Source organism: Lycium barbarum, chromosome 11 (genome assembly GCF_019175385.1).
Source record: "Lycium barbarum isolate Lr01 chromosome 11, ASM1917538v2, whole genome shotgun sequence".
NCBI lineage: Eukaryota > Viridiplantae > Streptophyta > Magnoliopsida > Solanales > Solanaceae > Lycium > Lycium barbarum.
Window position 1 is genome coordinate 65313127 of NC_083347.1, and position 24804 is coordinate 65337930.

Here is a 24804-nt window from a genome sequence, read left to right on the forward strand (position 1 = left end):
CAATACATTTATATCATCATCAACAACTATGCCCACAACAATGTACATAGGCCGACGAGGCAAACAAGATGATATCCAAAATATAGGCCGACAAGGCCAAATACATCTAACTATATATACATGTCTACGAGCCTCTAAGGAGAGTATGCCACATCTTATAGGCGGGACAGGACCCCGCCATGCCCATAAGTATGTACACAAAAGAATAGATACCAAAAGCTGTAGCTCCTAAGAAATGGAGCTCCGCTACATAGTCCCTGAGTAATAAAGCTATGGATCAAGCCTGTCTCCCTAGCCACCTGCAGGAATGACGCAACATCCACAAAAAAAAAGGACGTCAGTACGAAGAATGTACTGCGTATGTAAAACATGATCAACATCATTATAGAAGCATAACAAAACAACATAAGAAATAGCATAAGATGGGAGGTAGAAGAACCATCGTCATAAACACTTACTTTCTTTTCATAGGGACATTCCATTTCTAATGCGTGATTGTGTACATACATCCATATCTGTATCCGTATTCGTATCCGTACTCATTTACACTTTCATACCCATATTCATAGTCATAATCTTATTCATATTCATTTACATATTCATATTCATAGCATACCCAACCATGAAGGATCGGTGTTTCACATACCTGACCATGACAAGGCTCGGTGATTATACATACCTGGCCCTACCAAGGCTCAGGGTTATCCGTACCCAACTGCAGTGGTGCGCGCGCAATACATATCATACCCGGCCATATAAACTCGAGGTTACATAATAGTCATACATAGGAGCTCATAAGCATCTTTGACATCATTACTATTGTCGTTTTATTACATCTATCCTTAGAGGATCACTCATCGTATAAGGAATTTAGTAGAATCATAAACACAGCGAGAATCATGAGCTTTAGTAGCTTTAAAGATAGAATCATTTTGAGGACATCATAGGCTCATGAAAGAGTAGATATATGGCCAAAGAACCATGCCTTATCGAAAGAAGGGTTAGCCTTACATACCTTTCCGTTCAACTATTCTATCGATTGAACATTCTCCTTCAATGCTCACGTTTCTACCTTCATCAGATTTATACTAACATTAGAAAATCGATAGCTTAGCTGTTATGTCCCGTATTTTTGCACATTCGGATAATTTGAGATAATTGTGACTAGTAAGAGATAAGACAATACTTTTGATCTTATTTCATACATAAGTTGTTCATGGAAATATTGATGCGGAAATATTAAGGAAGGCTAAGGGCAAAATTGGAAATTTGGAAAATAGTTTCATGAATTACAAAAATTGGACATGAATAATTGGGCTTGGAAAAATCAAAAAAAAAAAAAAAAAAGAGGCCCAAAGGGGGGCCGGCCATAGGGGGGATGGGCCAAGGCCCATGTGGAATTTAAATTGGGTAATAAAAAGAGAAGGGCCATACCATTTGTCATTCCATTTTCAAGAACTTTCAAGAAAAAGAAGAATAGAGAGCAAGAAGAGAGGGGTTTCGGCCAAAGGAAAACAAAAAGAGAAGAAAAATTTGAAGCCTTTCATCTTGATTCAAAAAAATATACTCTTCTAGTATTCCTACTAATTTAAAGACCCTCTTTAACGTGGTATAATTATTGAAGCAAGAAAACTACTCTTGGTGGCAAGTTCAGAAATTCTAGTCAAGTAGAAAGTTGAGGAAAAAGGTAAGAATTCATATTCTTTTATATGTTATGGAAGGTTTATATATGTTGTAGTAAGTAGAATTGAATGAAAATCATGGAAATAGTGTGTGTTGTGTGTGGCCGTGTGGGTGTGTGTGTTGAATGGTGGCCGTGTGGTTGTTGAATGGTGGAGGAGTGGTGAATTAATTTTATTTAATATGTTAGTTGTGTTGTTGTGGACTTTATAATGCAAATGAATGATTAATGGTTCAAGTCGGCATTGAAATTGGTTGTGGGTTGTTGTAAGAAATAATGCGATTTTAATATGATTTTATGTAATTGTGAGAATGAAGTTGCTAAAGTATGAATTGTTGTTGTAGTTTATGAATTTGGAACAAGAAAATGTGTTGTTGTAGCTTTTGTTGCATTTGTAGAGTTTCGGGTGGAATAGAGATTGGTTGGATTGTTTTGAATGTTGTGCGAGTTACCAATGTCAGAATATGTTTCAAATTGATTGTTGGTATTGTTGAAATGATTGTTGGTATGGTTGTTGATGAATCTGGCCGAGTTAAATTCTTGGGGTTGCTGTATTTACAGGGGAAATGCTGCCGAAATTTCTATAAATAAAGTGTTGGATTAGAATTGGACTCTTAAGTGTTATGGCTAACGTGTGGTATGTATGAATATTGTTGTAGATCTTGCGAGGCCAGAGGCTTAAGTTCGGATTAGCGTAGAAAGCGGGCAAGGTATGTAAGGCCTACCCTTTTCTTCCTTGGCATGATCCTTATGAAATAAGTATATGACGTGTTTGTATGACTTCAGAAAGATTCATATTCTTAGAGCCATTAGGATGGCTACCGTTCTTGATTTCCCATAAGCTGTTCCGTATGGTTTTGCTATGTATCTATGATGTCCGATGATGTGTATCTATGATGTCCGATGACGTGTATCTATGATGTCCGAAGTTTGGCCAATATGTTTTCGAATGGCATTTGAGAAACAAATGATATGACTATAGTTTTGACCTTCCAAATGTTAACACATTCGATTATTCCATCGAGCCTCTGATATGTTTTGATACGTACATATAGTTCCAAAAGCTCTATTTGATTCGATTCATAACGATATCCGAAGGTACTTGACTTGATTATGGCTCTAATATCCCAAAAATGGCTCCTGAAATGCTTATAGAGCGTTCTGTACTTCAAACGCTCGTAACTTTCTTATACTAAGTCGGATTGACCCGAAACTTGTTTCTGAGCCTTCAGGGGTCGGTGAGTATACTTGTCCATCGAGTCTTAGAATTGATTTATATACATAAGGTTCTCGATACTCCGCTCGTGCGTGCTACTATCATATCGACCGCCGAGCCTCGGGCCGGTTATATCATTGTGTGCACTATGTTATACTCGCCACTAACATGTTATGTTATACATGGATCGGAGCCGACGCCTCGGTAGTATATATTATATTTATGGATCGGGCCGAACGTTCCTCGGCAGTATATATTATATTATGGATCGGGCCGAACGTTCCTCGGCAGTATATGTTATCTATAAATGGATCGGGCCGAACGTTCCTCGGCAGTATATGTTATATATATATGGATCGGGCCGAACGTTCCTCGGCAGTATATATTATATATATGGATCGGGCCGTAAGTTCCTCGGCACTATCACATTACATATGGATCGGTTATATGTATATGTATATGGTGGTATACGATGTCGGCACGTATGATCTGTGCTTGGAAAGTAAGTATTTTGGTACTTTGAATGTTTTACCCATTTTCGGTACTTTTCTAACATATGACATCGGTAAGTATGATTTACGTTCGGAAAATAAACACCTTGGCATTCTGACTAATGCACTTACTTTTTGTACCGTGGTTCCAGTTATGTTTCTGTTTTCTGTATTCATGCCTTACATACTCAGTACATATTCCGTACTGACCCCCTCTTCTTCGGGGGCTGCATTTCATGCCCGCAGGTACATACGTTCGTGTGAGTGACCCGACAGCTTAGGCTATCTGTTCTGCTGCCTTGGAGCGCTCCCTTGTTCTGGAGCCCATATTTCGGTACAGACTCTTCCATTATATATATGTATGTGTATATTCAGGGGTACGGCGGGGCCCTGTCCCGTCATATGATTCTGTTGTGTTTGTTAGAGGCCTGTAGACATATATGTGGGTCATGGGTCGTTATTGTTCGGTTATGTCTGTGATTTGCATCTAAGCGGTCCTATTTGTTATGACAGCCTTAACGGCTTGTATGTATATATGCTTATGTATATGCTCTGGATGATATGTTCCACGACAGCTGATACAATAACGGATACGCGGAAGCAATAAAATAACAAGGAAAGTAAAAGATAGATAGATTGACACAAGAAAATGGAATTAAAAGCAACCTAAAGGTGTATCAAACCTAAAGACCTCAATTAATTAGCATAAACAAGCACCAACCTCTTAGGATGACCTCAAGGGAATTGAATTCCCAAGCAACCAATCCTCTCACAATCAAAGGTTCAACAAGAGCCATCCATGGCCTCTCTACAAGTTTCTCTCTCTAGAGACAACTCTCTCAAAAATCACTCATCTTTTCTTCAAATGTCAAAAGTCCCCTAATGAAATGAAAGACAATGTATTTATACTAACTAAATAATAGAAGACCCTATTATTACATAAATGCCATTAATGAGGCAAGGGCCTTGTTTGGCTAGTCTTGTGGAGATGGAAATCTTGAATTTGCGGATGTGACCTCTTGCGTATAGCCTTCCTTACTCGGTGGCCACTTTAATGCTGTTCCATTTCCCATCTGTCCTCTCCATGCTATCATCCAAACTTTGGCTCTACGAGACGGTCCTTTAAGTGTCCTTGAGGCAACTCGTCTTGCATCATTCTCCCCCTCTTGAAAAGGATTCGTCCTCGAATCTAAACCTTGAAAAAACATAAGGGAGACAAACAAAAACATACTCCTCAAGGATTGAGGGTTAGCACACAATGCAATAATCACATATTCATGCCAAGGATGAACAAACTTGTGGTACAACCACACATCTATGACAATCATGACTAACATTTGCACACATGAGGTATCAAGTAGTTGATTCCTCCAAGGTTCATGACATAAGGGAGTAATAAAACCAATGGGTTCAAAATACGAAGTATGCCACTCGACATTGGTTCTATTTGACATGTAGAATAATGTCCAAACAAGAACACTCTCATTTTTCAAGCAAGGACTCCCCCAAGATAGTGCTCTCAAATCACACAAGGTGTCACCCGGATCAAAGGGAACGAACATCCATCTAGTGTGGTCAAGAACACAATCGGCTAGATCATAAGAGCCTTCTCCCACATAAGATGCACTCCCTATATGCTCAAGAATGTCATCATAGGCAAGCAAGTAATAAAGAAAGGTATCACGTAAAATAACTTCCTCATCAATATCACTCCCCAATGTAACCTCACCATACGGTTCAAGGACAAGATTATCCAAGGGGCTACTATGAAGTTGAACATGAAAGGAAGAATTTGCAATTTCTAGACAAGAATTACCTTCCTTTGTAACACTTTCCTTCCCCACAAATGGATCACAATTCCTCAAAGGAAGATCTCCATCATGGGAAAGAGTGTCTTCATTCCATAGTGGGTTACATATCACATTATAGCCTCCAAAGGAAACTAAACGTTTGACATTACCAAACATCCCACTAGGTATTTCACTCTCAACAGTCATGTCATCCTCAAATAGAACATTATCCTTTACAAGAGAGTAATCGATGAACAATGAGGAGTCAAACCATGTCATTTCACTCTCAAAAGAACCAATGTCATCTTTCAATGCATTTTCGCTCACATGACTATCCACATGATACACATCACCACTACAAATTGGAGTCTTATCACGTGACACTAAAGTACGATCAAGAGACTCATTTTGACATGAAACAAACAAGGGTGAGATGTCACATTCTTTCAATTGAACAACTATATCAACATTATCACTAACTAGAGGTACATTAAACACATCACAAAGATCCTCACGTCGTGAATTATCATTACAAGCAAGTTGATCAATACAGGTTTCAACACGATTTGGTAGCATGTCAAACTCGCAAGACTTACTAACAAGATGACCACATGACATTGTACTACCAATCAATTCACAAGTGCCAACACTAGGTGGACACAAATCTATCTTGCAAGAAGAATCAATTTTGTCATCTAAAGGATCAACTAGTGTTTGAGCACCTTCATTCGATAATGCACTATCATTCAAAGCACAAGTGTCAACACTAGGTGGACACAAATCGACCTTACAAGAAGGAACAATTCGGTCATCAATAGGATCAACTAGTGTGGGGACACTTTCAACACTGGCATTACTAATACACGGCAAAGAAACATTAGGCGTAACGCAAGGCAAACTAACTTTCATGCTTGACTTGACATTAAAATCACACAAAGATGTAGGAGTATAAGGATAAGTGATTTTACCTTGGTGTTCATGCAAGCTCCTTTGACCAATGGAAAGAATGGTTGTGGCCGTCGTCCTTGCCTTCAAGCATGGGGCTCTCTCAAAAGAGGTACCCCTCAAAGATTCATTTCTTCTCACATGTGGCTTGGGATATTGGCTTCTCAATATCCTTTTCATGTCCTCCCAAGTCTTGATGGGATTCCTCACTTGTCTCCCACAACATTTCACATACTCCCAAAATTTGACAAGCTTTGAGTCAAAAGTTTGAACGGCTAAGCCCATCTTCATTTCTTGTGAATAGTTGTAGCTAGCGAAGATTTCATCTATTATGGACTCCCATTCCTCATATTCTTCTCCACTAGCTTCCCTAGCCAAGGTAGGCCATTTCACATGGGTATCTCGCACTTTTGCACTTGGACTCTTCCTAGTAAGTATGCATGGAAAGAGAAATTTCCCTTTCTTGTCCACTACAAATCGATGCCAATCTTGTTCATGTGGGATTCCATGGTTTTGGAACCAAGGGACTCCTAAACTTACATGACAACTATCCATTGGAAGCACATCACACCAAACCTCCTCTTGGTACTCGCCAAGTGAAATGGATACCATCACTCTCTTATCAACCTAATACCCTCCCTCGTCATAATAAGGATTTCGCCTATTCACACAAGGTAGCCTTAACTCTTCAACCGCGCGAGGGGTGATGAAATTGGTGTAACAATCGTCATCAAGCACAAGAGTTCCCTCTCTACCAAACAGGTTTACCTTGGTCTCCATGAATCTCATCTTTGGAACCACCTTCTTTTGCATAGGACGACACCAACTAGTACTCACATTCCCACTCATGCCTCTTTGCTTCGGGTAGGAAGTACTACAAGAAGAAGCATATGTATGCCCACTAGACGTCCTTCCATAATCCACATTAGCACTTCCACTACCTCCATAGACATACCCTCCATGAGTCCTATTTGTATAAAGATTTTCCCCATAAGACCCATAAGACACATACGAAGGAGAGTCATATTTCGAGTCGCCTTCATCATCACGATGTATAGCACAAGACTTTTCACCTTCATTATCTTCGTCATACAAAGCATAACAAGGTTCTTCTTCATCCCCATCTTCCTCATGAGACACATGAGAACCGCTCTCTTCACATTCTCCTTCAAAATAGTAATTCTCTCCTCGAACTTCCTCATGATCACCATTCCCCATATAGCCCTCATATTCCCCATCGTCACACCCTTGATAGCTCCCATAGTCCTCCCCTTCGTAACTACAACCATCATCATCATAACAATCATAATCGCCACCACATGAATCAGAATCCATGGAGAAGTACCTGCAAAGAACACTTAGCAAACACGTTAGTAGTAAAGAAACCTCACCACACTCGTGTTTACACTCGTTTGTGCTCGGCTAGCACCACTCAAATGAACTCACACACTCTTGCCTTTTACCACTCAAATGGATTGGCCAATGTTGATTCTCGATTGGATTCGGTTGATTGCAAGGTGCACAATTACTACTCGAGATCGGAATGGATTCTTGTAGACTCAAGAAGAACGCGGACCACTCAATAAAAACAAACACACTTGAGCCAAGAAATTAACAACGAAGCAAAAACGAAGAAAAGCACGAAAGAATTGGCACGAAAGAAATGCGGACACAAGAACTAGCAAACACAAGTAGGAACAACTACTAAATGGCTACTAGTTAAAAGGCACAAGAAATTGGAATGCTAAAAATCGGGAAATAAATCGAATTTCGGGCCCGGGTAGGTGATAACTTGAAAAAGTGGTCTTGAAGTCCCAAATGATCCAAGGTATCAATTTGAAATAATGAAAATTTTAAAATTTCTATACTCTTTTTTTTTTTTTTTTTTTTTTTTTTTTTTTGTTCCCTACCAAAGGATTAGGGACACAAGATCATCAACTAAGGATCAAGAAATTTTGAGAATCGGAAGTGGGATTAAAATGAAATTTGGACTTGAAAAGGTACCTTGAAGTATACGGTTGGAGCTTGACAAAATACGGTCCGTATTGTGGTTTACGGACCGTCCTTCGTGACCGTATTTAGTGATGCCCAAAACAGAATGTACCTTGCACTTTACGACCCACGAGATACGGGTCGTATTGTGGTTTACGGACCGTATTTTGGGTTTACGGTCCGTATTTAGTGATGTCCAGATTCCAGTGACCTACTATTTCAAGATCCAAGTTTACGACCCAGATTACGGTCCGTAAATTGATTTACGGTCCGTTTTTAACGATGTTGGCCATTTCCAGTGAGCCACTGTTTGAAGATCCAAGTTTACGACTTCAAATTACGGTCCGTAAATTGATTTACGGTCCGTCTTTAACGAGGTTGGCAATTTCCAGTGAACTACTGCTTCAAGATCCAAGTTTACGACCCCAAATTACGGTCCGTAAATTGATTTACGGTCCGTAAATTGCAATGTTCCAGCTTCGGTGATTTTTGTGTTGAACTCGAACTTCTCGAATTTTTGGACCAAATGTACCCTTTTGGGGTAGAAAAACACTTTTCCCAAATCTTGACTTGAAAACTTTGGATTAAATGCCCTTTTGGAGAGTCTTCTTCCCTATGAAGATTTGAAGATCTTCAAGAACATCAACAATTTCAAATTTTCAACTACCTTCAAATCAACTTGTTTTTCCTTCAAATTTCAGATTTAGACTCCCCAAGACTTTTAGAACAAAGCCCAATAAGTTTCAAGCCCCAATTTCACCCAAAACAACAAGACCCATTTCAAGTTCTTCAAGTTCTTCAACTCAACAATGGTGAAAATCTCAAAACAACTTGAAATGATTCGAAACTTCGGATTTGAAACCCTAAAACTCTAAGGAACTTAAACCTAACACCAGATTCAACAAAAATCAAAAAGAGAAAATTCGTTTTTTTTTTTTTTTTTTTTTTGAATTTCGTTTTTTTTTTTTTTTTTGTTGAATCAAAACCCAAGATTAGATTTGGTAGAACAAACCTAAACTAAGCTCTGATACCAATTGATACAATAACGGATACGCGGAAGCAATAAAATAACAAGGAAAGTAAAAGATAGATAGATTGACACAAGAAAATGGAATTAAAAGCAACCTAAAGGTGTATCAAACCTAAAGACCTCAATTAATTAGCATAAACAAGCACCAACCTCTTAGGATGACCTCAAGGGAATTGAATTCCCAAGCAACCAATCCTCTCACAATCAAAGGTTCAACAAGAGCCATCCATGGCCTCTCTACAAGTTTCTCTCTCTAGAGACAACTCTCTCAAAAATCACTCATCTTTTCTTCAAATGTCAAAAGTCCCCTAATGAAATGAAAGACAATGTATTTATACTAACTAAATAATAGAAGACCCTATTATTACATAAATGCCATTAATGAGGCAAGGGCCTTGTTTGGCTAGTCTTGTGGAGATGGAAATCTTGAATTTGCGGATGTGACCTCTTGCGTATAGCCTTCCTTACTCGGTGGCCACTTTAATGCTGTTCCATTTCCCATCCGTCCTCTCCATGCTATCATCCAAACTTTGGCTCTACGAGACGGTCCTTTAAGTGTCCTTGAGGCAACTCGTCTTGCATCATTAATTCATGCGTGAAGTCTTAACATACTCATCTTGCATTTTTGTGATCAAGTAGTACAACCAATATAGCCATCCAAACAAGGATGTAGTCTACTTAGCTTAACTGTTAGTTATGAGTCAATGTTTACATCCGCTCCAATTAACAACTTCTGTCCCATAGGGATACTCGAAATAGTAGTATGTCTAGCTATTCGTACCATCCATGTAATGTCACTTACCCCATTCTTCGATACTCAGAGTTCACTTATAGCGCTTTCTCCCTTTTCTTCCCATCTAAAGTTATTCCTTTCTTTCCCGTAATCGACTTATAGTAACCGTAAATGCATTTTCTCTTATTCCGCCATCTTTGTTTTCAAGGAGCTAAGTCTCATGCGCAACTAATACCCCTTATGCCTCATACTCTTTTACAAGGTGTTGCACTCAACATTGATTTCAAAACCAATCATAACCATATCATATTTGTCGTTGATGATAGCCTTGCTTTATCGCTTGATCATCTGTTGTATCCCGTGTTTTTGCGCATTTGGAAAAATAATTTGGAATAATCTTGCCTTGAGGGAAATGAGGCTATGTTTTTATTTTATTTAACACATGTGTGATATTCATGAAAAATATTATTGCGGGAATACGGAGGAAGGCCAAGGGGAAAAAATGGAATTTTAGAAATTAGTTTCGGGAATTATAAAACAAGATCCACAATGAATTGGGCTAAAAAAGAAATAAGAGAATTGAGGCCCAAAGTGGGAGGCTTGGCCGGCCATGGTCCATGGTCTTGGCCCAAGCCCATAAGATTAGTCATGTGAGTTATCATGTGACTAATTAATATATGAGGGACAAGTCTTCATTTTCACCCTAGAACTTTCAAGACATTAAAACAAAGAGAGAGAAAGGGAGCCAAGAGCAAGGGTTTCGGCCCTAGCAAGAAAAAAGAAGGAAAAAATTTTCTAGCCTTCAATCTTGATCCAAAAATTATAATTTTCTAGAAATATTACCAACTCAAGGATGCTCTTCAACATGGTATAATTTTTAAGGCAAGAAAGTGCTTGTGTTGCCAAGTGGAAGTTTGAAGAAAAAAAAGGTAAGATTTCTATTCTTTTATGTTATGGAAGAAGTATATATGTTATAATGATTAGAATTGAATGAGAATTATGGAATTGTGATGTGTATGTATTTGGCCGTGTGGATGTGTGAAGTGTAGGTGGCCGTGTGTTATGGGGAGGATAAGGAAGATGAATTAAAGTTCATTTAGTTTGTTAGTTGTGTCGTTGTGACATTTATGACGTAAATAAAGGTTTAACGAGTTAAGTCGGCATTGAAATTGGTTATGCGTCGTTATGGGAAATTATGTGACTTTGGTATATTTTTATGCAATTATGGAAGTAAGATTCTAAATGTGAATTATGGATATTGTTAATGAATTTGGAAGGAAACAATGTGAGTTAGTAGGTTCGTCGTAGTTGTTGACGCTTCGGATAGAATATGGAAAGTGGCGGATTGCTTGAATTCATGTATATTGCTTGGAATATTATTGGAATACGTTTGAATAACCTTGAATGAGAAAATGAATACGATAATGTTGATGTTAGTTTGATGTTGTGAAGTTCGAATGAAAGTCGTCGCTTTATGTAGAAGAGAAGAATATTGACGTTAGACCTATTTTGTTGTGATTTGTGATGTCTTCGGTATTGTGGGTTGTTGTTGATGATATATTGAGCCGAGTTAAGCCTCGGGGATGTTATATGTATAGGGGAAGTGCTGCCGAAATTTCGGTAGACAAATATAAAGTTAAGTGAATTCTTAAAGTCTTGCAATTCCTAATTGGTAACTTTGACCATTTGTAGATTCTGAGCGAAACGGAGTTTGATTTTCGGCAAGCGTAAGGAGCGCGAAAGGTATGTAAGGCTACCCCATTCCTTCTTTTGGCATGTCCTAGGTATACTAGGTCGATATTTGAGCCCCGGAGGCAATTCTGTTCATGGAAATCGAGTACTATTCATTCAATTGAATTGAACTATAAAACTCATATTTTGTTGAAAAGTGATCAAATGTCCGAAACTTTTGTAAATGTAATCGAATCGCTTCGAAACTCCTATGTATGATTCCATAGACCCCAAATGTCCGTGATTCATGTCCGCCACCTCGACTCGACCCGAGGTGGGCCCGCTAACCCCGAGATTCCTTTGTTTGCTCTATTAGGCTCGTTTTTGTATAATGTCGGCAATGGACTTTTGATTATGAATTTGGCTATCGTAAAATAATGTTTTGATTGCCACGATATTCTAAATTATATTTTGAACCATAAATACCATTTTGGAAATACTTTTGTGAGATTAACCCCGTATTGGCAAATGGTTCGAACTACTTTGACTAATGAGTTAACATATGATTTTATCAAGTTTCAAAAGGTGTTTTGATATATAAATTGCATTGTTTGCTCACGACTCCGCTCGTGCCCTTGTTATGACTTCGTTCACCGGTTCCCGGGTCGGTTATGGTTCGTGCGCGCTATGATAAATTCGGCCGTATGCTGTGTTACGGTTCCCGAGACCTCGCCATTGGGTCGGGTTCCGTTTGGAGTTATGCTGTGATATGGCTGGTGATATGTTATGATGATATGTGTGTTCGGGGATGTACGGAGATTTGAACCTTCTGGTGTTATGTTGTGTGTGGCACCAGCGTCGGAGTGGTGACCACGTTCCTGAGCTTTTGCATGATTTTATTTGCATTATGTATACGTATGTTTTCAGTACAGATTTTGATATACTGTCCAGTATTTCCCTTTTGTATCCAGTTTGTTTCAGTTGTGGTTTATGTTTCTGTACTCTATGCTTTACATACTCAGTACATCTTTCATACTGACCCCCTTTCTTCGGGGGCTGCGTTTCATGCCCGCAGGAACAGACACCGGTGATCCACCACTGTAGGCTCCACTTTCTGCTATTTCGGAGTGCTCCCTTTCATCGGAGCCCACAGTTTGGTATATATGTCTTTTGCTGTACATATACTTCTGTATATCTGACTATTTGGGTACGGCGGGGCCCTGTCCCGTCATATGTTTTCGTTCTGGATTTGTAGAGGCCTGTAGTCATATATGTGGGTCGAGGGTCCTATATGTGTCCGTTTGTTTACGATTTGCGTCTTAATGCGGTCCGTCTGTTTTGGTGACCAAACTGGCCCATATGTTTGCATCAGTATATATGATCGGCGATGTGTATTCCGCCGCTCCTTTTGGCTTTGGATATGATATCTTTGCAAGCGTGACCGCTTAAGACAATATTTGATTTTGAATCTGTTTTAATGATTAATATGAGATCTGAGATAATCTATAATATGACGATTTGGTATGTTTGTCTTTCCGGGTGCCCAAGTAGGGCGCCAGTCGCGGCCCACGGGGCTGGGTCGTGACATCATCATACGGTAAACTCATAACTCATGGCCATATTTTTCTTTCCAACTTATTCTTTTATATACTTTACTCGTTGTGTCTTGGTATAGGATATTCGTAGGAGATGTATCTTCCTTTTTTTCATGATACGGCTACTTCTCAAGCGCACGTACTTCACATATTTCTTTTTTTTTCCATACCCATACTTATTCCTTTACATTCTTTCCTCCTCAATTTATCTTATTATCTTTGGTTTTATAATCAATCCTTTACTCCTCGCACAAGGAACCCTATTCTTAACTCAGTACCGCTTTGTCCTTTAGAATATATTACTTCTATATAATCCATTCTTCGCTTCCAAAGCTTATTCTGTTCATTCTGATCATCCCCTCTCATCCTTATTATGCTGATCTTTTTTCCTAACAATCATTCTATTTTGTTATTCATATTTTCGTAGTCTTGGTCTTTTACATCCAGCCAAAGATATTACTCGTGAACTCGATTATACAAATCACAAACTGTTACTACTTTGCCATATCACTTTTCTCTGATTTCTTTTTCAAGTTGACTTTTTTTTTCCTTTTGCTTGCTATCATTTCTGTCATGGCGAAACCTTTACGCTGGACTTTCCCCTAACAAGGTCTTATAAGCTTTCTTTATCTACTGCCCCATGGCTCGCTTATTGGTTTTACACTTGCATTCACTCTTTATTCATATAGAACATGTCACATCTTTAGTCGTTTCCTCGCTATACTGTACTTACTTTGTTACTTGCTACGTTCTCAGTATGCTCACTTCACGCTTAACCTGTTACTCTTTCTGATCAACCCTATTACACTTACCACATAAGTTGTCTTACCAATGTATTCACATTCGTTATAACCCTTCGTATTTTTTACCCATATCTCAGTCATGCTGTTACTTTACTTTGCTAATAGACTTGTCGTATTTTACTTGTGCTTATCCATCCAATCAATACTTCAGTATCACACTCTATTAGAGTTACCCTTTCTCTTCTATGTCATGTTTTAGTACTACCAGTCTCCCTAATTTACTCTTAGTATTTCTCTTTACCATATCAGTGTCGATCTTATAATTACCGTTACCATCAATTAAACAACATTAAACTCATCTCTTGTAGTTGTCAATGTTACTCCTAACTTAATCCTGTCCTGCCATTACTTTTTACACAACATCTTTTCCCGTTAGGACATATTACAAGCTTATATATTTATCTCCTTTAAATTCTAGGAAAATTTCGACAGAGTTTCCTCTATATTTCTTATCATCCAAAACCTGCACGCAGCAAATACCAACAATGCCTCACAGGGCTAATATATATGTATGACATATCTCAACCAGACAGGGCTCCTAATCTTAAGTAAACGTACAAAGATGTCGAAACTTACCTCATATATCACACCTCGAGATGTACCTGATCCTTTAGCCATCTGCCCTGTTATACCTTCCTATTTACTTTCCCTTTCATTCTTCAGCTTTACATTTCAATCATACCTCAATATTCCTACCTTACCCGACATACACCTTTCGTACCGTTGCTTACCTTTGTACCGATTCATTCAATTTGTTTAATTCACAAACTTATAACTGAGTTTATCATCAAGAGATCTTTTAATCAATTCCTCTGTTGTACTTACACTGACGTACTATGACAACCAATCCATTATCATATAAATACATATTCTGATAACGTAGCCTCAATGAAGAGACTTACCGCTGTAACTTCCAAATCATCACTCACTTTCTTCTATCGATACTGTTCTTCTGCTGAAATCAAGGGTTTGTATAAGGAGTCTCATTTCCTATAGCTTGGCTCTACCGCACGATCTTAGATATGAAAGAAAAGTAACCATCCTAAATGCCCTGCAGCCTCCTATTTATAAATGTGGCGTGCAACACACCATAAATAAGACTCTACTAGACACGACTTTGCAGACAACCCCTAGGACGAACTACTCTGATTGGTCACACCCTAATCCTGATAGGGCATGATGGGCACCCAACCCTTACTTAGAGCCGAGCGAACCCGCTGGTTCTTCTTGTACTCATAATCTCACTGGACTCCTAAATCATTAAATGAAATGCATAACGAAAGCTTTTCAAAAACATTCTTTTTGTGTTTCTCAAATCAAGTAAAATTTGTAGTCATATTATGAAATCTATAAAGTAATGCATAATGATACATCGGCTTACATAGCCGCTTACGAGATTGACATACTATATACATGACTCTGTCTGTAAAATTCTCTAATGTAGAACATGATATCAAAACATAAGTTGGGACAGGGCCCCAACATACCCATAATGCATATAACTCAACTCATAAGGAAATACTCCGACTCGGCCATACTCTAAATGAAATGGAGTTTACCAATCCAGCTGATAGCCTGGGAATATCCTACAGTCAGTCTCCTGTATAATCTTTCTAGCGAAACAATCTGGGGCTCCGTGGCATGAACACAGCACCCCCAGGCAAAGGGACGTCAGTACGAACAGTGTACCGAGTATGTAAGGCAGCAATAATCATAAGGAATGAGATATAAGTCATAATGAAAGTACGAGAAACAACATGTAATATGAATAGACCTGAAGGCAGAGAATAATAATGTAAATATATACCGTACCCGACCCTTTAGTAAGGGACTTGGTGAAATATAAATATATACCGTACCCGGCCCTTTAGTAAGGGACTCGGTGAAATAAAATAGTGTATACATATATATAGAAGCAAATGAATGCAAGTGAGACTCATAAGATTATTTCTGAAACTCTTTGAATAACCTGGAAGCACCCTCGAATGTCACTATGGATTATATAGAAATAGGACTTCAGGAATTATAGACACGTATCAGGGCATAATGAAATAGTTCCTGGAAATCAAGAACATTAGCCATTCTAGTATTTCTAAGAATAGGAGCTTCTTTGGAGTTTATACGTTCGTCGTCCGTTTGTTTTATATAGACCATGCCAAAAGAAGAAAAGGGAATAGCCTTAACATACCTGGTCTTAGCTCAACGGCTCGAGAACTCAACTCGTATCTACTCCACGATCTATTTCTAATAACAATGATACTATCATTAATTACACAAACGATTCTCTTAATCGTATAGCGAAAATTAAACTTATCCTAAAACAAAATGGGCAGCATCTCCCCCGTTCTTCTCGTTTCCCCCAATTCCATATATTAACAACAATAGCCAGAACAATCCATCAAGTATATACGTCAATAACAAGATACCATGTAGTAACAACAAGTCATAAACATTTCATGACGGGCGACAAGCCCGAATATGATTATCCAACACACTTCTCCAATTTTTCTTTCCTCCAAAATACATATCAACAACAACAACATCTATATACTTAAATCACTCCAACAATTTCTAGCCACAACACAACCAAAAAAAATACATGGCAAATCAACCCACACAACAACTGATACGATTCTACCAAGGAAACTCTAAAAACTTAAAGAACAAGAAAAAGGAAAATAAGAATGGGAAAGATTAGGAATGGAAGAAGGATAGTTGGATAACTACTAGACCCAATTGATAAGAAATCTATAGGAAAATTTAGGTATGTGAAACCTAAACCCTCCTAATGGGATTTACCAATGAACCTTAGCAATTTGAAATTCAAGAATTACCCAAGTTGGAAGACCACAAATGAGCAACTCAAATGATTCCAATGGAAGATAAGCAATTCACTTTGGAACTAAGAATCACACTTCGAATTATGCAACCAAACAAACTATATTAAGATAACCTAACAATCTATTACACTTTAAGTTCTTCAAAATTCAAGCTAAAGGATAAAAATAAGACAAGTCTTCTATTTATAGTCTAGGGCTTTACACCAAAGGCCCAAAAGTGTCACTTTGCAAAATTAACCCCAAACATGGGTCTTCATTCACCCAACGGTCATAACTTGCAAATGTGGCCTCCAATTTGCATCTTTGACCTAGAATTGCATTCTTGGCTAAGATTTGCATCCAACGCCCACAGTTTGCAAAAATGTCCCTCTTTAACATCTAGCCACTTTGAGAGGAGGTCATCTCTTGGTCTTCTAGGCCTTCCCAAGCTATTTCCCAAACATTGTAAGCTTTGGCCAACTTCTCTCCAAGCTCTTCCAAGGCTCCTTTCTTCATGAAAATGGCTTGCATCTCTTGAAGCTCCCTTGCTTGACTCCTAGTAAATGGTCTTGAGTTAGGTGGGGTCATATCATCTGTTATAGCCCGTATTTTGTACGTTCGGATAATTCGAGATAGTCGTGATAAGTTGGGGGCAAGACCATTTTCAAAAATTATTTTAATGTACAAGTTGTTATGAATATTATTTATGAATATTATTAGTATCGAAATATTGAGAAAATTTGCAAAGAGGTTCATGGTAATATTGTGGAAGGCTAGGGGAAAAATGGGGATTTCACAAAAACAACATTCAAGAAAATTCTTGAAAAAGGCCACTTTGGCCGTGTACCATAGATGGGGGCCCCACCCATGACCATGTGCCCATATTATATTTGAGGGACTTAATTATAAATATAGATAAGTGGTGGAGAAAATAATAAGACATAATATTCCCTCACAAGTTCATGAAACTTCAAGAAGAAGAAAAATGGAGAAGCATTCGACCACCATGGCCAAAATTGAAGCCATGGAAATCGATCAAGAAAATTTATTTTCTTCTAGCTTTTCTACTAATTGGAAGGTCCTCTTTAACGTGGAGTGATTGTTGGAGTAAGTAAAGCAATTGTTGTGCAAGTTGTGAACCTAGCCGAGCAAGAAGAGATAAGCGGAGAAAGGTATGTGTTTAATCTTCTTTTACATGTGTTATGGGTGATTTGTACATGTTGTAGTGTGTAGAAATGAATGAAAATCATGAATTTGGTGTGTTGGGGTGTTGGCCGTGTACATGCTATGTTGTAGGAATGATGAACTAATTTTTATTTAGTATTTGATTGTTGTAGTTGTGAATTCCATGATGTGAAATAAGGATTTAATGGTTTGAAGTGAAGTTGTAATCGTTTGTGGATTATGGAAGAAGCTAATGTGATATTAGTATGGTTCCTTATAATTATAAGAATAGAGTTGCTAATGGGTAGGTTGTAAATATAACTCATGAATTTGGAAGTGAGACAGGTGTTTGGAATATTGTAAGTTGGGTTGTTGTGTTTGAATTTGAAAGAATGAAATGTGTCGTTATTATTCTTATTGAATTTGGAAGGTTTCGGACCAAGTAATATGTTGATTGGGTTGTTTGGAAAATTATGAGAATTGTTTGAAGTATTCTTGAACCATGTTAGGATGATTTCGGATTAATACTTGGATGTGAGATCATTGATGTTAGCTTGACTATATGTGATTGAATTGAATATGAGTGAAATGTCGTGGAATTTTGTGACGAGGGTTGTAATGTTAGAATATATTTGGATTGATTGTTGAAGTTGTTAGTAGGGTTGTTGGTATTGTTGTTGATAATTTGGCCGAGTTGAATTCTCGGATTTGTTGTTGATGATTTAGCCGAGTTGAATTCTCGGGGTTGTTGTATTTACAGGGGAAATGCTGTCGAAATTTCGGCAGATTATAAGTAAATTTATTTGAGAAACTAAGGCAAGTGTGACGACGAATCTAATGATTGTGTAACCTCTTTTGAATGTAGACTAGCAAGTTGGACAAGTAAGGGTAGCTAATAGGTCGTGGAGCAGGTATGTAAGGCTTACCCTTTCTTTCTTTTGGCATGATCCTTATGAAACGAACATATGACGTATATGTATGATTCCAAAGAAACTCCTATTCTTAGAGCCACTAGGATGGCTAATATTCTTGACCTCCATGAGCCATTTCATATGGTTGTGATACGGATCCATGATTTCCAAAGTTCTATTGGATATGTTTCCGAGTTTGTCTCTGATTCTTATTTGCCTATCGATATGAATATACGTAGTATGGTTGAGTTTGTTGCGTGATTTGATAACGAGCCAAGTTTAAGAGTTCATGTCCTTAAAATGGTTCTGTAAGTATTAATGTTTCTAACTTTTGCATATAGTCTTGGATCGGGCCGAAGGTTCCGCGGCAGTAATACAATATATTTATGGATCGGGCAGCACGTTCCGCAGCAATACACTCATATTCAATTCAATCACGTTTCTGAATTTGATTTGGAAGGTTAGGGTGTGACAAAGTGGTATTCGTAGTTCTGGAATTTGAAAGGAGGAAATGTGTTGTTAAGGTTCTTGTTGCATTTGGAGGGGTTTCGAATAAAGTGGAGTATTGGTTGAATTGTTTTAAATATTGTACAGATTGTTTGAAGTATTCTTGAACATTGTTTAAATGGTTGCGGATTAGTATTTGAATATGTAAGCAATTATGAATTGAATGTAAATGGAAAGTCGTCAAAGTTTGTAGAAAGAAGTTGTTAATGTTAGTATGCTTTTTAAATTTATTGTGGATATTGTTAGAATAGCTGTTGGTATTGTTGTTGATAATTTGGCCGAGTTAAATTCTCGAATTTGTTGTTGACGATATAGCCGAGTTAAATTCAGATTTTTTCCTTAAGTCTTACACCTATTTGGAGGCCCAAATTAAAGTCCAAAGTGAGATGAAATGAGGCCCAAATCAGCCCCATAAGAAGAAGTTTCCAGCAGCCCAAATATTAGTTTCTAGAATAAATATTTAATTGTTGTTTTAATCTATGTTGACTTGCATTGGTCCAAGTGTGGGTAGTCTTCTAGGTTGTTTTAATCTATGTTGACTGCCTTGGTCCAAGTGTGAGAAGTCTTCTATGCTTCTAGGGAAGATAATTCACATTTATTTCTATTTTGACTAGCTCCTTCTTTACAACTATATAAAGGGTTGATTGTCTTTCATAGTAAATCAGATTTTGAAGAATATATTATATTGAGAGTTGTTTTGAACCTTTGTGACATTACTGTAGGATTTATCTTTCAACCTAACTAGTTCTTAGTTCAAGGTAATAAGATAATTTCTTCTTTGATATCTTTGATTTCTTTTTGGTATTCTTTCGAAGGCGATTAGTTCTAAATACTAATTGTTGTCCTAAGTTACTCATAAAGCGGTCGGGATCCGAATCTACTGTTTTTGATTTGTTATCTCAAGTAAAGGCGTTAGATTTCTTCCTATAAATCTATACGTTGTTACTTGGATCCTGTCAAGACTTTAGAACTAACGTTCTTGGAAATTCGTGGATTGTTCCTTCGAATTTCACATATCTTTTATTTTCTAGTTTTTAGATTCTTTTCTATATTTGCTTCCGCACTTCTTATATTTTAATTATAAATTTGGGATCTCCCTAACCTTGTTGTTATCAAGTGGTATCAGAGCGGTTCTATCAAGATTCCATTCTTGATAATCTTGGGGATTTCTTGAAAAAAAAGAAAAGAGCAAAAAAAAAAAAGTACTGTAGCAGTGAACAGTGACGAGAAAAAAAAAGAAAAAAAAAGTTGGGTGTTTGCTCTCCAAGAAATTTCTTCCATCTATTTGTTTTCTAAAGATTAAGATAGAAAACAAGAAGAAGGGATCCTAGATCTTTAAATATTAGAAGCAATCAATTTTTTTTCTTAGTCTTTTTATCTTGTTAAAAAAAATCCTTTTTGTTCGAGTCTTGTTTCAACTAAATTCTAATTCTTTCTAGGATTGGTTCTTCACTTTCTAAGTGCCCTAAAATTCTTTATTTTACTACTAAGGGCTTGATTCTAGTGGGGTTTAATTATAAATCCACAAAGTGTTTTCCCAAAGGTTATTTGAGGGGAAAAAGGCAAGAGTGGGTGAGAATAATTGAGGGAAAAAGCCAAAAAAAAAAAAAAAACTAAGTGATACATTTTCTTTAAAATAACTGTCTTTCACAGTTGCAAGAATCTATGATTATGAAGGATTGACCAAGTGCGGTAGTAATCATGTGGTACTACCAAGATTGTGCATGTGTGCTAGTAAAGAAACTTACCTACGATGGGAATACTATATAGAGCATATATTTTCTTGTAACAATTTTTGGGAGATGGAAAAATTGGAGTTTGCCACAAGGGCATTGTCCTTGAAATTACGGAAGTTAGTCGATGATTATCGTAACCCTCATTGGGTGAAATTTAATCGGCTACTTTTGACGTGGAGTGATTTAAAGGAGGATTTGAGGCGCATTCATTCTATAACACTGTCCCAAGATGAAGTTAACTCCAAAAGTCCTACTCGTTCCAATACGATTGTTAAGTATGTAATCTTCCAAGAGGAGGAGTCAAGTTGTGAACAAAAGAGTGACTCTTCATCATGTGTAACTTCTCTTACACTAACAAAAGTTCCTAAACCTCCGGAAAAAGGAGAAGATGAGAGAATAAAAGAACTGAGTGAAAAGGAAAATGATAAGGAAGAGAGATACAAAATTGGGAGGAGTAAGGGAGTGCAAAATGGCAACTCAAGAGAGGAAAAAGGAAAGTTTCAGTTGAGAAAAGCGAGTGAGTTGTCACAAGAAAAGAATGGAGATAAAAACAAAAGCAAGAGTGAAAAGAATGAGAGTGAAGGCAGAGATGTTAGAACAAAAAGTGTTTTGTTACAAGAATTGAGAGAATCAAAGGAGAGCTTAAGTGAGAATGGTTCTTGTCTATCTTCTAACTGTTATATCCCGTATTTTTGTGTATTCGGAAAATTTGAAATAATTGTGACAAGTTAAAGACAAGACTGCGTTTTGATCTTGTTTGATACATAAATTGTTTATGAAAATTTTGGATGTGGAAATATGAGAAAAGGTTAGGGGTAAAAAAAAAAGAAAAAAAAAAGGAAATTCACAAAGTAGCTCAAGGAAATATTGTGAAAGGCCAAGGGCAAAATTGGAATTGGCGAATTATTTGTTCATGAAAAAAAAACAAAAGAAAGGAAATGAAAAACTAAGGGGCATGTGCCATGCACATGGGTGTGGGCAATGTCCCATTTCATCTTTTAATATATGGCACATGGATGAAAATTCATCACATGGCCATTTGGAACATTCAAGAAAGTGGGAGAAAGAAAGAAGATGAAGAACAAAAAAAAAACAAGCATATTTCGGCCAAGGTAAGGGGATTTTTCCCCCATGAAATCATGCCCCAAAAATTATTTTCTTGTTGTATTTCTACTAATTCAAGGGCCCTCTACAACGTGGTGTAGTTATTTCGAAAGATAAGACGTTCGTTTCATCAATTTAGCAACCTTAGCCAAGAGGGAAGTTGAAGGAAAAAGGTAAGAATTTAACCTTCCTTTCTATGTTATGGATGCTTGGGAATGTTGTGGTGTGTAGAAATGCATGATAATCATGAAAGATAATGTGTGTTAGGTGTATGTGGCCGTGTGTATGGGTGGTTTGCAAGAACAATGATTGAATTGCTTATTTAGTGTTTTAGTTGTTGTTGTTGTGGGTTCTATGTTGATAATGAAAGTGTGATGGTTTTAGTTGAAGTTACAAGTGTTGGAGAGTAGTCATGGAAGCCTATGTCACTAGAGTATTATTGCTTGTATGCATATAGAAAATAATGTTGTTAAGGTATGAATTGTTAGCATAATTCATGAACTTGGAGAAAGAAAATATGTTGTTGTTGTTGTGATTCCATTTGGAAGAATTCGGGTGGCATAGCATATGGGATGGAATTGTTGAATATTGAATGGATTGCTTGAAATGTTCTTGGCCTATGTTTGAATAATCTTAAATTAGTGTATGAATGCAAAAATGTTGATATCGATTTGAAAGTGTGAAGTCGGATTGGAAGTTGATATGTTATGTAGAAAAGAAGAGAACATATGTTAGAATGTGTTTCAATTCGATCATTGATGTTATTGGTATTGTTGTTGGGTTGTTGTTGTTGATATTTTGGGCCGAGATGATTCTCGGGGACGTTGAATTTACAGGGGAAATGCTGCCGAAATTTCGGTAGACAATATGAATTTAAGCTTGAAACTTACATTTGGCAACTATGACCAATTGTAGATTTTGGACGAAACGGGGATTGAGTTCGGACGAGCGTAAGGCGCAAGTGAGGTATGTAAAGCTCGCCATTTCCTTCTTTTGGCATGTCCTATGTATACTAGGTCAAGACTTGAGCCTCGGGAATAATTCTGTCCATCGAAACCCGAGTTTGATTTTGAATACTATTCGTTCAATGTAATCGAACTATAATTCTTATGTTTTGTTGGAAAGGTGTCTAAACATCCATAACTTCCACAAGCGTATTCGGATTTCTTTGAAACTTTCTTGGATGACCCCATAGAGTCCAATGTTTGTAATTTATATCCGCCACCTCGACTTGACCCGAGGTGGGCCCACAAGTTCCGAAACTTCCTTCGTTTGTCTCACTTGAGCTATCCTTGTATGATATGAAAGTAAGACTTTCGTCTATGAATCTAAGACTCCGTTTGATTCGTTCCATAAGTCATTGGAAAGCTCCTTAATGTGAATATCCTGATAATACATTCGATTCTTTTACCGGGTTTTGATTTATGTGCAACTAATTTCTTACTACTCCGCTCGTATATATGCTATGATCCCTTTCACCGAGTTTCGGGCTGGTATGTATCGTGCGTATGGTTCGCCGAGTACCTTGTCTAGGAGTCGGGTTCCATGTATGTAATTTTCGAACTATGATGTATCCGGCTCTGGGGTACTGTGGTATATGTCCGTCCCCAGTTACTGTGTATATGGATTATGATGTGACTGGTTCCCGGGTTCTCGTGTTATATGTCCGGTTCCCGAGATACCGTGTACATGTTATGGAATCTTCTGGAGTATGGTGTGTTATGGCGCCAGAGACGAGAGTGACGACCATGTTCCTGTGCCCTTTGCATGACTTTGATATGTATCCTTTGTGATTGAAAAGTAAGTGTTCTGATGTTCTGGATAAGCTACTTACCTTCTGTATTTTTCTGATATACGATTTTGGCATACATGAATCTAATCACCGAGTCCCTCACCGAGGGCCGGGGCACGTTGTATGTATGTGTAATGCCTGATTCTGACATATGTGATTTATGTTTGGAAAGTAATAAATTTGGTTGTTGACCGCTGGATTCTTGACCGCGGTGTGTGCGACATTGGCCGCTGGATTCTTGACCGCGGTATGCCGCATTTGTGATGTTGACCGCTGGATTCTTGACCGCGGTGTGTGCGACATTGACCGCTGGACTCCTGACCGCGGTATGCCGCACTATGTGACAGTGATCGCTGGACTTTTGGTCGCGGTAATTGTGTGTCTGGTTTTCTGCGTGTATGAGACGGAAATGTTTTTCAAAGGAAAGCAAGCATTTTGGCATTTTGATTGCCGTATTTGTCTTCCGGAACCTCCTATGTATGATTTGTACGTCAAATGCAACACTTTGGTATTCTGGTTATTGTGCTCACCTTCTGTACATTTTACTTCGGTTATGACTTCGTTTTCTGTACTTCATGCTTTGCATACTCAGTACATATTTCGTACTGACCCCCTTTCTTCGGGGGCTGCGTTTCATGCCGCGCAGGTACTCCCAGGTGAGTTGAAGACAGTATAGAAGATGTTCCAGTGCAGATGGCAAGCTCCATTTGTTCCCGGAGTGCTGCCGAGTCAGAGTTGGTATGTTATGCTTTCTGGATTACGTTAGAGACTTTGCAGACAGCGTCGTGGGTATTGGTTGTCAGTCTGTAAGCGGCTCCGTCAGC